We start from the raw sequence: 17,301 nt of genomic DNA, 5'->3' as shown, positions 1-17,301 counted from the left end.
GTATTTGCTACCCATATAAAGACCAGTTCAGATCCTTTCTGTTTGTCTGCTATGCTTTCAATCAGCAGACACTGCCAGCCTAAAAACAGGATGTCATATAATAAATGTGTTTGCTTTGGAGATGACATTCTTTAGATTCTTTAAATTGGAGTTATAGGGCTAATAAGAAGAAGAATCTGTTCTGTTTGTATTTTCTAATTGTGACTGAACTTTTAACCCTGAACATGTAATGAAAAGTCAAACATGTGTTCTGTACTATTTGGATAATCATTAGTCTGCCTTTGTTCTGTGAAACTTGTATAAATAAAGAAGCACCTGGTGGGTAGTCAGTCAGAGCAGCAGAAATGGCCTGACTGCTAGTCAGAGCCACAGAAGCGGCTCAGTTGCTAGCAAGTCAGCAGAGAGATTTCCCTGAGCAACACGCCTGACTCCCTCGCTCTCTCCACTGACTTCTTATCTCCTCTACTCTCCTCTATGGGCTGCCCTTTCAGCTAAGCCCCTCCAACTCTGACTCTCCACTCTGGGCTGAAGACACCCTCTGGGAGCCACCTCTCTCTGGCAGCTGCCTTTTTTTCAAGTTGTTGGCCAATGGAGTGCATAAAATATTACAGACTAGTGTCGGTGCTATTCATTATCCTCCAGAACTAGTTAATAATATTGCTGAAGACGCCTCAAACTTCAGTCATGGAATATGGAGAAATCGAGCTGGTGCTGATTTGAAGGTTTCATTACCACTTGGTAGCTTGCATAGTGCTAGAAGGAGTTATGTATATTATCAGAGGAGAACAGTGTCCATACATCTTACCCAGCTGTGTAAACAGTGAGCTACATTATCAATTCACCTGGTAAGACATGTTCACTGGTTCAATAATGGAATGAATATTACATAAGTAACCAACCACTTTCTAATGGGATTTAAGTCTTGCTCTACAAAAGAAAACTATAACTGGCATCAGTACTAGGCCAAAAAATCTGTGGTTAGATAGCTCATAGGCTCTAGGAGAAAACCTACTAATATTATGCTAAATGGATATAGTATTAAACCAACTCATAATGGCTAAGAGCTATACCTATGGGGTAGTGTATATTTCAATCCTCATCTGAGACACTTCCATTTGCAGTAGTTGAGAACTAATGTAAAGACCCCAACTGATCAACAGACCCAAAATAAGAGAATGGAGGATGCTCAGCTCTAAATGGGATTCTTATATCACACTCCTCTCTTCCAGGGATCATTAGGGAGAGGAGGTGGAATGACTGTTAGAACCAGAGACTTGGTGGATGACTATAAGGAAACAGTGTCTTCTGGACTCAGCAGGGCAGCTGCACATACGAGCTCACAGGGGCTGTGGCAATGGAAGCTCAAGTAAGACAAAATGGCAGCCTGGAAAGGTGGGGTAGGCATGAAGTCCCACCCCTAACTGAGAACTTATGGGCAATGGAGCAACCAGGAGAAGGTGAGTCACGCACATAGTCCCTGGCCTGCTAGCCACTTGCTTAGGTAAGAAATATGTCTAAGATTATAAGGACAGTACAAACTGATCTTGATGGTTTTTTTTTAAAATAAAGATGAAAAAAGGCACACAAAGGTGGGTGTGTAGGGAAGGGAGTGGATTGGGAGGCACTGGGGGAGTAGTTTATATAATAAAATGCATTATGGGGGATTCTTAATGAACTAAAATTGAGAGGAAAACAATTAAAAGGGAGAGACTATATTGAAATTATCATATATTATATCACTGATCTAAAAATAAATTTCTATATCATTTGTATTTCTTGAGATAGGGTCTCACTGTGTAGCTCTGGCTGGCCTGGAACTAGCTGTATAGATCAGTGTGGCCTGGAACTCATAGAAGCCTTCCTGACTCTGACTTCCAGGTGCAATGATAAAAGGCATGTGCCATCATGCCTGGGTTAAATATCTGATATTATTATTAATATTTTGGAACTGGGGAATAAACCTGGGGCCCTGCCTATGCTAAGCATGTAGCTCTAAATATGAGCTACATCTTCAGTCCCCAGATTTCTTAAATTGATCAACATTGATAGATAAAATTGATCAAAACTTTTGACTAACTGAAAATTTACTGTTTATTAATATTTGCCTATGAAATAAGGAAATAGACACTGTTATCTATTTTATATAAATGAACAAGGGTGCTTCCCGAGCACCCTCGGGAAGGTTGATGGTAGTTTAATTTTAGAGACAAAGAAAGAACATCAGCAAAAATAAGCTAGCTATGTAATAAGCTAGATGAGGATCTGTCTGGATTGTCATTGAAGCCACAGGAAGTAAGTAAAGCCAAGTAATTCTTCAAAAACTCTTTAGGTACCAATGTGATTAGCTTTAGATTAAAATCCATATTAGTTTTAATAATGTGTAAAATGGCTTTTATGCTTGTGTGGTTGAATAATTTTCTCATCACTGTGGCAAAACACATGACAGAAACCAATATGAAAATATTGTTTTGGCTGGGGGTTTTGAAGGGTTCAATCCATGGCCTCTTGGCCCCTCTTTGTTGACCCAAATGTCACGGAGGAGGAAACAGGTGGTAGAGGAGGGCCTATTATGTCATGACACACAGAATGCAGACAGCAGGATAGGAAGGAATGGGGAACAAGAAAAAACACAAGGAGTACATATGGAGGGACCCATTGCTCCAGCCAAATATGTAGCAGAGGACGACGGCCTTGTCAGGCATCAATGGGAGAAGAGACCCTTGGTCCTGTGAAGGTTCGATGTCCCAGTATAAGGGAATATGAGGGCGGGGAGGTGGAGTTTGTGGGTGGGTGGGGGCATACCCTCATAGAAGCAGGAAGGGGGATAGGATGGGGGTTTCTGGGGGTGAGTTGGGAAAGAGGATAACATTTGAAATGTAAATAAATAAAATATCCAATTAAAAAGGGGAAAAAAGAAAATAGAAAAACAGCAAGAACATGTTGCCAGGATTGATTTTTTTTCAGTTAAGTCCTACCCCTAATGTTCTCAGAAATACCCTGAATAACACCACCAGCTGGGGACTGATTCCAACACATAAACCTTGTGTGGTGATTATATAATGGCCTGATAGTAATAGTAGATAATGCTTCCCAAACAATTAACAGGTCAAAATGCTGTTACATACTTTCTAGTTTCTATTTCTATTTCATAGTAAGGTCTCAATAAATTCACCTAATAGTATGAAGTCATGTCAGAATAGCAGTGAAAGTCGAGAGCTAAGAAAGAGTCACTGGCTTCATTGTGTGGGATAAAATCTCCCAGTCAGAAGTTAAACACATTGAATAAAAGCAAACACTCCTCATGCAAAAAGAGGAGTTTACAAGTTGACTATGCTTGAAGTGGATTCCTTTATACCTGTGATTATACCTGTGTATTATCAAGTAATAGCTCTGACCATCATTCCTCCTTCCTGATTTTTTTTTCAAAACTTAGCATCTGAAAGTTCAGAAGGTGTCTAGAGTCTTAGAGCTCTGAGAGGGTCACATTGCAGTGGAAAGGGGTCACAACCATTGGTTGGAAAACCACATTATTTCCAATGGTACACTTCTCAGTAGCAAAATTATAGTTATGGAGTAGTAATGACAATACTTTTATAGCTGTGGGGGTGGGGAGGATTACCACAACAAGAGGAACTGAATTAAAGGGTCTCAGCATTAGGAAAGTTGAGAACCACAGCTATGGAGCAGTGTGCTTCAGTGTGACCAAAAAGTCTTGGTTGAAATATAATCTACTGTGCTCCTTCCTAGAGTTCTTTTTTCTGTTAGTACATGAGAATTTACATTTCTAACAAGTTCCTAGGCAATGCTGATGCTACCAATTTAGGGCCAGTGTTTCCTTTCACACTGAACTAATCTTTGTTTAGAGAAGCAATGACCTTGTCTCAACCACATTAGCTAAATTGTAGCTGAGAAGTAGGTGAGAAGAACTTGGTGATGGCCTCTCTGACATGGAGTGGTATGCGTGTGCAGGCAGAAACATCTGTATGTATGAGACTGAAGTTGAGTGTACATGTGTACATATATGTTCTTGACATCTATTGCCTGGTGTTAAGGATTTCAGCTTCTTAGCTCTTATTATCTAAATGGAATGTTATGCTACATGTAGAGAGACAATTATGTAGAATAAAACACCCTTGATATACCTTCAAACCCTTGTTGTCTACAACCATCCTAATAATAAAGGTCTGTGTGTATAAACGCTAGGCCTGGTTCTGTCTCCTAGTCCCATGTTCCCAAAAATAAGACTCAGACTCAAAATCCATTTGTAATACCTTTTCCATATATCTAGGCACTTCTCTGACTAGATCATAACTAAATATAATTCTTTAATTCTGATCTATATTCTGCCATGTGGCTGGTTACCTGTGCTCAAGCACTGTATATCTATCTGTACTCATCACATTTTCCTGGGTGAATCCTTCCACTTTCCCAGAATTCTTTCTGCCTCCCGGATGTCCCACCTTTAATTTTCTGTCTGAGCTACAGGCCATTAGAATTATTATTGATAGGTGCTACATTCAAACATACACAAGATATTCCCTTTACTCATGTGTTAACAGATTATTAAATGTGGAGATTTATCCCAACATTATTTTAGTAAAGAAAAAAATAGTGAAGAATCAGAAGGTCCAACAGGGGGACACCATGCTATTGAATTATGAACATAAATTTTGTTCTCTTTGTATTAAAAGTTCATCCCATTATTTATAAAGTTTTGCCCTTTAATGAAGCCTTATGATGCTATATAAAAATATAAGAGAACACATTCTATCACTATTTCCTTAAAAATCTTTCAGAACCTTCATTTTGGATTCTGAATGAGCACCAGGATTTAGGGGATAAATAAAATACAAGCAATGTACCATTTATAATGAGCTACTATATGTATTGAGCAATGTTCAACCACAATCACATAAAACACATGAAATGAATGTGTGTTCAAATTTGCCAAGTAGGACATACAAGTTCACATGTATAATATATGTGCTTTTCTGTGACTACTGAAGAATAATATACATTTAATAGTCCATGAAATAAATTTTCTATTTGGAATTTGTATTATATAGAAATACAGTCAGTATTTGCCAAACTTGTGCTACATATATTTGCCTAGAAGCTTTGCAATTATTTTAATGATGTGATTCATTATAAGTGTATTTAAGTATTATTTAAATTATTGTTTCAAAGTGAAATGGAAGTTGAGGACCACTTTAAATAATGTCTGAGAGATGACAATCTCTTCTACATAAGCTCCTACTTATTGTTCCTATTTCATAGCTTGTCAAGTACCACAAGCTACTAAGATGATTCCAGGATAAGGGTAAGGAGACCATGTCAGATTTTAGTACCTTTGTGTGGGGGGTAGTGCAAAAATATCTGCTAAACAAGTTCTCTGCTTCACAAACTCTAAAAGTTATAACAAGTAATTCTCATTTTAAAAGTTTCCTTTTATGTCATATAAGTTTCTAGATGTTATTTCACAGATTGCTAAAATGTCTTCCCAATTTCTCCTTTAGGAGGGGCCTGCTGACTTTCTTGCCGGAAGTATGAACAGACCAACAAGGCATGCACAGGTGTTCTGAGCACATTATGAGCATCACTGAGAATTCTCCTCGACTCTTCTGTCAACTTGCCACATCATGTTCCGATTTGTTAAACAAAGAGAGAGGCAAAGTTGAGAATATCTAATGAGTCAGAAAATGCAGCTGCCGCCACCTAGGAGAGCTCAAGAGTCACAGTGATGTGTCTGCTCAGACTTCCAAAGACAGACTTTAACTCTGGGCTTTTGATAGCCCTCGTTGTGCCAAAATCTCATTGCATGATTTAAAACTTGGTCTCTTTTCTGGGAAAGGCACAAGACCTAAATATTCCATAAAAAGAGGAAGAATCCCCTTGCTACCAGTATAACTATTTCCATCTGATTTATGCTTTTTTTACTGCCCCTAATTTTAAACTCAGAATAAAATAATAATGAGATACTTCTATCCATCCAACAATGGGAGTTTTTAAACAATCCCTATGATACTGAACAATGGGGCAGGGGAGTTGGCTCAATAGGTAAGGGCACTTGCTATGCAAGCAAGGGGACATGAGTGTGAATTACAAGCACCCATAAAAAAATCTGGCTGGTTTACACTGCCTGGAATGGTGATATTTGGGAGTAGAGACAGGCAGGTCCCGGGAGCTTACTGGTCAGACAGCCCAGCCAAAGCAGTAAGCTTTAAGCTCAATGGCCTTATCTTAAAAAATGAGGCACAACACTAAGGAGGAAGACATCTAATGTTTTCCTCTAGCCTCTGCATACTTGTTCATGGGTACACTTCACCACCATATGCATAGACATAGATACAGACATAAAGGCATACCACAAACACATACCAACTATTGGTATAAAGAAGTCACTTTAGCGGAATCTTCTAAAACTAAACATATACATGTTCTTCAACCCAACAATTCAACTCCTAGTTTTTTTTTAATCAATCGAAGTATCCATTTATATTTGCCATAAGATGTGTATGTAGATGTCTATAAAAATCACAATACACAATAGTTCCAAACTCAAATAATTCAAGAAAGGTTGGATAAATTTCAAAAGGTGAATTATTGTGGTGTATCCAATGTGTGAAAAATTCAGTAGTGGTAAGAGTAAAGAAATATGCATTACATAGAACAATCTAGATGATTGTAACAGCTTCTTTAAAAACATACCATAAAATTGAACTATGGATTAATAGTCTAAAATGAAATAAACTAATACATGATAACAGAGGAAAGGAGTAGACAATGTGAGAATAATCTAGAAGCTTAAAGGAAGTAAGAAATTCAGGATGCAAGTGCCATTGTTTGTCATAAGTTCACTGAAACATGTGTGTCCATGTTGTATCTAGTCTAGCAGCTTATTAGTATCAATGTTGCATAATGATAAAAGTAAAAAAAAACCTGTTACTGTGATAAACTTACGCTCTTCACTTCAATATTAATATTAGAAACATTAATAATTATAGCTAATATTAGTATGGCATTTGTGTCTATCTCCTTGTCAAAAATTTGGTAACAAATCCTATGAACTTGAAAAGATGAGGATTAGAAAATAATCCACTTAGGCTTATGTGATTGAGACTGTAGATCTTATTAAATGGTTTTTAGCAACAGATATTTGACCATGAACTCATCTTAAGCCATAATTAAAACCAATAAAGTGTGGGAGGACTAAGGAAGAGAGCAGTAAAGATATGGAACTTGAAATGGCTACCTCCTATAACCCAAAAAAGGCTTCCAATGAAGGGATGTGGACACTAACACAGCCACAAAACCTTAGACCCACAGGTTGTCCTGCCTACAAGACATGTAGGAAAAAAGTTGGAGCAGAAGCTAACGGAAAGGCCAACCAATGACTGGCACAACTTAATACCCATGGCATGAGAGAAATCCCACACAATTAATGCTATTCTGTTATATCTGCAGACAGGAGCCTAGTATAACTATGAACTGAGACTTTACACAGTGGTTGAGTGAAATAGATGCAGAGAGCCACAGCCAAATATGGGATAGAGCTAGTGATCTTGTGAAAGAGGGAGAAGAAGGATTGAAGGAAACAAAGAGGTCAAGGACACCATAAAAAACACACAGAATCAACTAACCTGGTCCCATAGGGGCTCACAGAGACTCAAGCACCAACCAGAGGGCATGCATGGGACAGCCCTAGGCCCTCTACACATATGTAATAGATGTGCAGCTTGGCTTCACCTGGGACCACTAACAACAGGAGCCAGGGCTATCTCTGAGTCTGTTGCCTGCCTTTGGATCCCTTTCCCTTAACTGGGCCTCCTTGTCTAGCCTTTGCAGGAGATCAGCCTAGTCCTTCTGCAACTTGATAGACCAAGGAAGGTTGGTATTTATGGGAAGTCTCCCCTTATCTGAGGAGGAAAGGGAAGAGAAGATAGGAGGATGGGAAGAGATGTATGAGGGAGGGACTAAGAGGAGAGCAAGCAGGGGAAGCTGCAATTGGTATGTAGATTAAATAAATAAATTAATTAATGGATAAAACCTTAAAATCTCATAAAGATACAAGGCCTATGAAATTGGTAATTATAATTATCTATTTCCAAAGATGTAGAAAGTTTTGTGATGGCCTTCAGATCTCCACTTTGGGATCCAGAACAGCCTCGGCTACAACACCCCATCACCAGGCCCTGCAAGAGGCCAGAGGGGCACCCGGGAGGCCAGCTAGGAGGAGTCAGTGTGCTCTGGTGAGTCCAGCAGGCCCCGGACTTCAGGTGTCTGCTTTGGGATCTGAACAGCCTGGGCCACAGCACTCCATCTCCATGAAGTGCAAGAGGCCTGGTGTGCACCCTGAGGCAGACTGGGAGGACACAGCTTGCTCCAGTGGGTCAGCCCCACAGAGCTTAGGTTCTAGTCCTGAGGCCTCTGGCAGGAGCCTTCAGATCTCTGCTTCGGGATCCAGAACAGCCTGGGCTACAACACGACAATTCCAGGCCCTGCAAGAGGCCAGAGGGACACCCTGGAGGGGGGCTGGGAGGAGTCAGTGTGCTCTGGTGAGTCCAGCAGGCCCCAGGCAGGAGCCTTCAGGTCTCTGCTTCCAGATCTGAACAGCCTGGGCTACAGCACCCTGTCTTCAGGCAGTACAGGAGGTCAGCTGTGCACCAGAGGCCATCTGGGAAGAGGCAGCTTGCACTGGTGAGTCCAGCATTGACAACAAGGCCAACTAACACCAGTGAGAACTAGATGGCAAAAGGCAAACTCATGAACGTCACTAACAGAAATCAAGGCAATATGGCAGCATCTGAACCCAATTCTCCTTTAACAGCATGTCCTGGATACCCCATCACACCAGAAAAACAAGATTTGGATTTAAAATCACTGGTCATGATGCTGGTACAGGAACACATGAAGGACATAATGAAATTAAGGAGAAAATGGATCAAAAGTTAGAAGCCCTTACAAGGGAAACACGAAAATCATTGAAAGAAATTCAGGAGAATACAAAAGCCAATAAGGAGGAAACACAAAAATCACTTAAAGAAATACAGGAGAACTTTGGTCAGGAGGCTGAGATCATGAAAGAGGAAACACAAAAATCTCTTAAAGAATTACAGGAAAACACAAACATGCAAGTGAAGGAGCTAAGCAAAACCATCCAGGATCTAAAATCAGAGGTAGACAACTTTGGAGATAGAAAACCTTGGGAAGAAATCAGGGGACATAGATGCAAATATCAACAACAGAATACAAGAGATAGAAGAAAGAATCTCAGATGCTGAAGATTCCATAGAAACCATGGACTCAACAGTTAAAGAAAATGCAAAATGCAAAAGGCTTGTAACCCAAAACATCCAGGAAATCCAGGACACAATGAGAAGACCAAACCTAAGGATTATAGGCATAGATGAGAGTGAAGATTTACAACTTAAAGGGCCAGCAAATATCTTCAATAAAATTATGGAAGAAAACTTCCCTAACCTAAAGAGAGAGATGCCCATGAATATACAAGAAGCCTACAGAACTCCAAACAGACTGGACCAGAACAGAAATACCACCCATCACATAATAATCAAAACCCCAAATGTACTAAACAAAGAAAGAATATTAAAGGCAGTAAGAGAAAAAGGCCAAGTAACATATAAAGAAAGACCTATCAAAATCACACCAGCTTTCTCACCTGAGACTATGAAAGCTAGAAGATCCTGGGCAGATCTCATGCAGACTCTAAGAGAACACAAATGCCAGCCAAAACTATTATATCCAGCAAAACTCTCAATCACCATAGATGGAGAAACTAAGATATTTCATGACAAAACCAAGTTTACCCAATATCTATCCACAAACCCAGCCCTACAAAGGATAATAGGAGGAAAACACCAATACTATCTTGCTCCTAGAAAGTCTCCCAACCAACCTGAAGAGTAACCAACCTGAAGAACCAGCACCTGAAGAAATAAAAAGGGTAATAGATAGAAGAAATGAAAAGGGTAATAAGAAATAAAGAAGAAATAAAAAGGGTAATAGAAAGTCTCCCAACCAAAAAAAAAAAAAAAAAAAAAAAAAAAGCACGGGACCATATGGTTTCAGTGGAGAATTCTATCAGACCTTCATAGAAGATCTAACACCAGTACTCCATTATGTTCATAGCAGCCTTATTTATAATAGCCAGAAGCTGGAAAGAACCCAGATGTCCCTCAAAGGAGGAATGGATACAGAAAATGTGGTATATTTACACAATGGAATACTACTCAGCAATTAGAAACAATGAACTCACAAAACTTTTAGGCAAATGGTTTGATCTGGAAAATATCATCCTAAGTGAGGTAACCCAGTCACAAAAGAATACACATGGAATGCAATCTCTGATAAGTGGATATTAATTAGCCCAGAAGCCCTGACTACCCAAGGCACAAATCACATAACAAATGACTCCCATGAAGAAGTATGGAGAGGGTCCTGATCCTGGAAAGGATTGATCTAGCATTGGAGCGAAATATAAGGACAGAGAGAAAGGAGGGAGGTGATTGGAGAATGGATGGAGAAAAGAAGGTTTATGGGACATATGGGGAGAGGGGATCTGGGAAAGGGGAAATCATTTGGAATGTAAACAAAGCATATAGAAAATAAAAGTATTTAATAAAAAAGGAAAGTTTTGTGATTTTTGTTGTTGGTGTTGTTCTGTTTTTGAGTCAAGGCATCACTAATTTCCTACCTCAGCTTCCTAAGTTTTGGTGTATATTTCCTCACCTGGCTGAGATACCAACAGTTAAGGCTTTTAAACATGAATTCTTTATAATTGAGTTTTATGTTCCCAATTCTCCATTTCTCAGACAAATGGGTGAGATTCCAGGCATGTTTCTCAATGCGTTGAATGGTGCTGGTTTCTGAAGACTCTCTCAGTCTGAGCATCTTAAATAGGGCCTCAAGATGAGAGTCCAGCACTGACAACATAATTCTGAAGAATTAGAACAGAAGCTTTTTGCATCCAGGAGAGTTTCAATTCCAATGTCTAGGGTGAACACAAAGAACTGATAAGGAAGTAGGACCTTAGGTAATTGATTCAGCATATCACATCTCAGCCTAGAGGAACTCTCAACACTTCTAAAATCAATAGGATAAACTCTGACAAACAGCCACTCTGAGAAAACAAAGGCACTAATGTGATAAGCAGAATTATATCCCAAGAGTTAGCTATCTTTTGCTACTTATATTGTTTCTCTATAGTGCTACTTAAAAAAAAAAAACCTTCACTGAAGACATTAGAGAAGTGATAATTTATTTAATTCACTTTGGCATCATCTTTTTTAAGTTTGGCTTTATGTCTGACCACTGTATAAATCAACTTTTCATGGAAAAAGACATGATTAAGAATGTATTAAGGGCTAAGTAAAATGTTAAGGCCTGGATAACTGTCACCTGTCTAGCCTTCCATTTTGTGTTGTTACTAATATTATATATTATAAGAAGACTTTCTCATGTGCTGTTACTAGAAAACTTTCTCATGCTCTAGTCAATTGCAGATTCTGTTCTATTATGTGCTTTGGTGTTCTTGGAAACTAATCCCAAACACAAGTCAGTTAGAACTGCTTTGTGTAGTTTGCTACAATGAACTTGGAACTAGGCAGCACTTCCTGTATCTATATATAAACTGTTAGGGTTTTTGCTTTTATAAGTTGGCCCTGGGATGGACCGCAACATAAGATAAGCAACTAAACAAATATAAGAAGCTACTTGCAATAAGATTTCCCATTTTGAGTATGGGTTGAGAAAAGTTTAAATTCCCAAGACCATATCATATTTGTCAGAAAGAAACATGAGCATGGATAACTGACATCCTGGATGGCAAGTTAAGACATGAATGTTAGGCAAGGCAAGTCCCCTGCCACAGTTGAATCCGTCAGCCAATGGGAGTAGGATAAGGGATAAATGTACAACAAAGACATGTTCCTAAGGAAGTCCCTATCCCTGAATCCTGATTGGTGGAATAACTTGGCACAGATGTTTGAGTATTTCAAGGCGTTGAAGCCCTATGTGATCTTGACTCAGGCTTGTACCTTGCTCAGAAGTCTCTCCTCTGGCCCTAAACAATATGTCCCGGAGCAAATTCTCAATAATTTATCCCTGTCTAACTGAGATCAGTGTTCATGTGGTTTGTGAGGAGATCCCTGGGCCCCAACAGGATGCCCTTACAGGGATAACTTTCAAAGACTTGTAAAACCAAGATAAAGAACCAGTACTATTCTCATGGAAATATCACCAGATGGATAGTCACTGTTCTCAGAATTTACATTGAGCCATCTCAGGGTGTTAGATCTGTAGCTGTACCCCAAGTTCATACTTTACTTATCCTAACTGTTACCATCCTTAAGGATACTCCTAAAGCTTCCAGTTGTGGAGCAAGTAGCTACCACATGGCTCTGGTGTCTTCCTATGGGTGCTCTGGCCAGTTTGCTTCTGCTTCCAGAAATAGTACATGAGTGTGGAAATCCACATTGTGTAAAGATTCAGCTTCTCAATTGGCTAAGTGTGACAAGGGTCTCATACCATCACCGAAGTGAGTCATCCAGGAATAATGGTAAAAAAAGAGGCTCCTGTGTTTAGTAACTTTAATTTAGTTATTTGATCTTGTGAGCCTCTGTTTCCTTTTCTATATAACATTCATATACCTGATAACAACATTGTAATATTAATAAAAAATAAAAGCTATAGAAAGAGACCATGAAATGATATGACACTTAAATTATAGTGAAGACTTGTAATATTTTGGTGTTTTATTTGTTGCATTGTCTTATGTATACTGTTTAACACTAAACATTGAGCTTATCCTGTTTTCTCATGGGGACCTTTTCCATGAAGCCTACTTTAATTCAGCTTTTAATCTATTACATCGTGATCTATGTTTCAGGCATTCTTAGGCCCTGAAAATATCATATAGAACAATTAAGAAAAAGATATGTTGTGTGTGGAAATGATATTGTGGGAGAGGGAAGAGATTAGAAAATAAATACACAAATAACCCACTACAGATTCTACTCAGGAAAGGAAATAAACACCAACTACTGTAACACTATAGGGCAGAGCACTTGTCACTAGACATGGGGACTGAAAGAAATAGGGAAGGCCACTCTAAACCCTGTTTTCAGTAGCTATTGAGCTGTAAGACTGGTGTATAAAGACATGGAATGACATTTTCTTTGCATGGGGGTACTTGATTGAATTTGGGCTATCATGGCAGATTGTTAACTGAGGGAACCATCATTTGACCACTGGAGAAGGCAGCAAGATAAACAGGACCACTGTTGCTGTCTGGTGTGAAATAGTACTTTGGAAATAGTGTCACCTCTTAATAACTCTTGTATAAGAATGATAAGTGCTGATCATGCAAACAGATAGATTGAATTATTATTACTTTATATTAACCTTGTAATTCATCTTCATCATACCTTTCTACATTTTTTTTTTGTTCATCACCAGGGCAATCTTATAACAATACTTACTAGCATCCTGCTTAGATATAGGATGCAGGAGAAGGATGAAGAGGAATAGTAGCCATTATTCTCTGGTGGGATTTTCTGACAGTTCAGAGCATCAACTTGCTGAAGCACTAGAGAAATCCTACATGGCTAAGATAATGTATAGTGGGTCCTTTCACATACATGGGCTCTTCCCAACCAATTAGTCTGATATTTAAGGCAGTGGGAACCATTGACTTCGATGGGTTCACAATTACTTCAAGGTTTCTTTGGGTGTGGGTGACTATTTCCTCGTTATTCTCTCTCCTAGCCCTCCTGTCAGATGTCTAACCATGGACTCCATATAGTTTACATTTATCTTATCAAACTATCTAAAGTGGCTTCCATTCTTCTATTTAAAGCTAAACTGATGCACTGCTCATGTCTGTTCATCAGTCAGAGGAAACTATTGGTCAAAGTATTCTACCACAAAGTTATCCTTACTTGACTGGAAAATACTCACTGTTTCCCATGTAGTCAGCTATTAACTGGTTCATACACATTTTTTGATTCATGTAATTATGTATTTGCATGCAATTGAGAAACTAGTAAGGGGATACATATGTGTACTATGTATCTAGGTTCTAATCAGAGTGACTATTCTCTTCATGACAATATAATTCCATAACCAGAATGTCAATGTTAATATCCTCTTCTCATATTTCCATCCAGTTTTCCTAGATCTATTGGTGCATGTCTAATTAGTTCTAAATAATATAACCTTATGTGTGGCTTGTACCTACCAGCACAGTCAAGATGTTAATATAAAGGATTTCAAGTATACTTTGAAGGTCAGTCTTTACAATGTCCCTACATGTGCTAATAACCTTTTTGTTTTCCAGATCCAAAAAACTAAACCACCTTAGACAGCTTAAGTCATTAATTCCAAAAACTCAACTTGAAAGATTTCAGAACCAGAATTTAAATCCAAATGATCTAATACCAAAGCTAGTGGCCTGGCCAGGAACAGAGTGGAGCTGTCCCTGCTTCTGTTCCAGGGGACAGTCATTATAACTGTTAGTGTCTAACTGGCTATCTGACTTTTCAAAAAAGAAAAGGAGAGAGCCATTCTTGAATGTGAGTAATAAATGATGCAAAATTTGTGCCTTTTTACATGTTTTTCCCCTCCTGTGACTTTGAAATGAACTAACCACATTGACAAAGACTCATTTGACACCTTGTGGAATTCATTTCAAATGATGTAGCTATTGATGAGTTGGCAGTTTTTAAAGTCATACAGGCAGCAAACATACGTCTTTCTTGGAAAAAAATATTTGTAAAGATAATGGAAAAGTGCTGATCATGTGGGCCCCAGGTTGGATGCAGTTAACCGGGGAGGAAGGCTCATAAATCTCAACAGTGTGGCCAAGCCAGCTATGGATGTTAATAGGGGTCCAAAAGAGCACAAATACTGCAATTGAAATCCACGGATAATCTCAAAACTTCATTTTACCCAATTGTTTCAGTGCGAGCCTTGATAAGAATGGATAACATTGAAGTCATGTGACTGATATGTGCTTCCTTTGCTCTTTCTTGTCCCAAGAGAGCCCAGGTATGCTCAGCTTGGTTGGCAGGGGCAGAACTGGGCAAGCAAATCCTCTGTCTTAGTCAGGGTTTCAATTCTTGAACAAACATTATTGAGAAGCAAGTTGGGGAGGAAAGGGTTTATTCAGCTTACACTTTCCACACTGCTATTGATCATCAAAGGAAGTCAGGACTGGAACTCAAGAATGTCAGGAAGCAGGAGCTGATGCAGAGGCCATGGAGGGGTGTTTCTTACTGGCTTGCTTCCCCTGGCTAGCTCAACTTGCTTTCTTATAGAACCCAGGACTACCAGCCCAGGGATGGTACCACCCACAATGCCCCCCATCACTAATTGTGAGAATGCCTTACAGCTGGATCTCATGGAGGCATTTCCTCACCTGAAGCTCCTTTCTTGGTGATAACCCCAGCTTGTGTCAAGTTGACACAAAACCAGCCAGCACACCCTCTTACCAAGGGGTTGGGGAGGAATGTAGCTTCTCTCTCATATATGAATACTGTCCGGAGTTTTTTGACATCTCCAAGTCAAATGAGCATCACACAGTCTCAGCCTCACAATGTAAAGCTGAAAGAAAAACCTGTTCTTTATACATCTTTTACCAGTGTGCCATTGCTCTGTCACCTCCCTTCTATTTACAGGATCACTATTTTATTGTGCAATATCATAGCACAAACAACACATTTATCTGTGTTCCTCTGAGTTGGAATTAAGAGATCCAAAATGATTGTAAATCTGAAGTAAAGTGAAATCTTAGAATCTTATGCGTTTGTCTGTGAGTGTGTTTGTGTTGCTGAAAGAAATAGTGCAGACGAAACAAACTGTATGGATCTGAAGTTTACTCTCTTATAGTTCCAGAGCCTAGCTGAGAACTCACAAGGGTCTTCCTGAGATGTCTTTTGAGAGGGAGGGATACAATGTCTGTAGCCCAAAAAAACAAGAAAGGGACAGGGACCCAAACAGTTACAATGGCATTAATGTGTGCAAGGTGGGACCACGTGACCTAAACTCACTAGGTTCTGGCTTCCAAGCATCTTGTGCTGAGAATTTAATTGCCATCATGTGGATTTGGGGAGATAGATTACTTTGGGAGACTGATACAAAACCCAGCACTTCATTTCAGCTTGTTTTTGCTATAATGTAGTATCAAGACCTCAAAAACTGGAAGTGGCTTGCAGCATTGGAGGAAAATTTAAGCATGATTGCACAATCATATCTCGAACATAAGCACAGCAAGGAGCCTGTGTTATCTTTGCTATTTAAAAGACAAGGCTAGTTCTGACCGTGCAGTTATTAAAATTGGAATGATACAGAGATTAGCATGCTCTCTCTATAAGGATGACAGCAAAATCTGTGAAGTGTTTCACATTTTTAGCCAGGAGTAGTGAGTGGGTCACTGTTATAACCTCAGAATGTGGGAGGCTAGAACAGAAGGACTGAGATGAGTTTGAGGCCAGTGCAGACTATGCAGCCAGGTCCAGCCCAGACATGCTGTGGTATGAGAAAACCCTGTCCCAAATATTAAACAAACATAGGGGCTCTCCTCTAAGTGTTTACCAAAACACATACACATGCACCATAAATACACAAACCACACCACACACACACACACACACACACACACACATATCATACAACACCACATACACATACCATACAACATACACAGTGCACACACATGCAGCAAACACACATGAAACCTACATATATATATATATACACATTGTACACATGCACACACACACTACTACTAATACCATCATCACACACACATACACAGACACCACATATAAACACACTGTTATCATATACATGTGCACACACACCCAAACACCCCCCCCATACACACAGACAGCAACACACAGTGAGAGACAGACAGACAGACAGAGATGGAGGAGGCAGGGAGGGAGGGGGGAGGGAGAGAGACAGGGAGAGAGAGGGGGGGGGGGTTACAGAGAGAAGTATGAGCCAGAGAATGGGAAGGAGCTGAAAGATTTAGGTCAGCAAAGGAATTCTGTCAGAAGCCAGTTTAAATCAGTCAACTTGGAGAGGAGTTTAGGCCAGAACAGCTGAGTTGAACCAACCAGCCAGAGTAAGAAAGAACTAAAAAGGGTGAACTTACTCAGCAGTAAACCTCCAAATGACAATTACCTCAGGTGAATAAAAGATACTTTTGTAGCTGTCAACAACACTTTACCAGTTAGTCCTTCTCACCCATTTAGTTTTTCACATTGAATATTTATTTTG

General features: G+C 39.4%; 1 protein-coding gene and 1 non-coding gene across 2 annotated transcripts in view; one reads left to right on the top strand and one right to left on the bottom strand.

The window, feature by feature from the left end:
• The window catches only part of Tafa1 (TAFA chemokine like family member 1), a 529,280-nt gene that overhangs the window by 59,081 nt on the left and 452,898 nt on the right, over positions 1 to 17,301 (bottom strand). The window lies entirely within an intron of this gene.
• On the top strand, positions 16,326 to 16,427 carry LOC127679479 (U6 spliceosomal RNA). Its single transcript, XR_007976788.1, has one exon. It is a non-coding gene; the product is annotated as a U6 spliceosomal RNA (small nuclear RNA).

This window comes from Apodemus sylvaticus, chromosome 2 (assembly GCF_947179515.1).
Source record: "Apodemus sylvaticus chromosome 2, mApoSyl1.1, whole genome shotgun sequence".
Taxonomy (NCBI): domain Eukaryota; kingdom Metazoa; phylum Chordata; class Mammalia; order Rodentia; family Muridae; genus Apodemus; species Apodemus sylvaticus.
The sequence above is the reverse complement of the archived record's forward strand: the minus strand, read 5'-3'. Positions and strand labels throughout refer to the sequence as shown.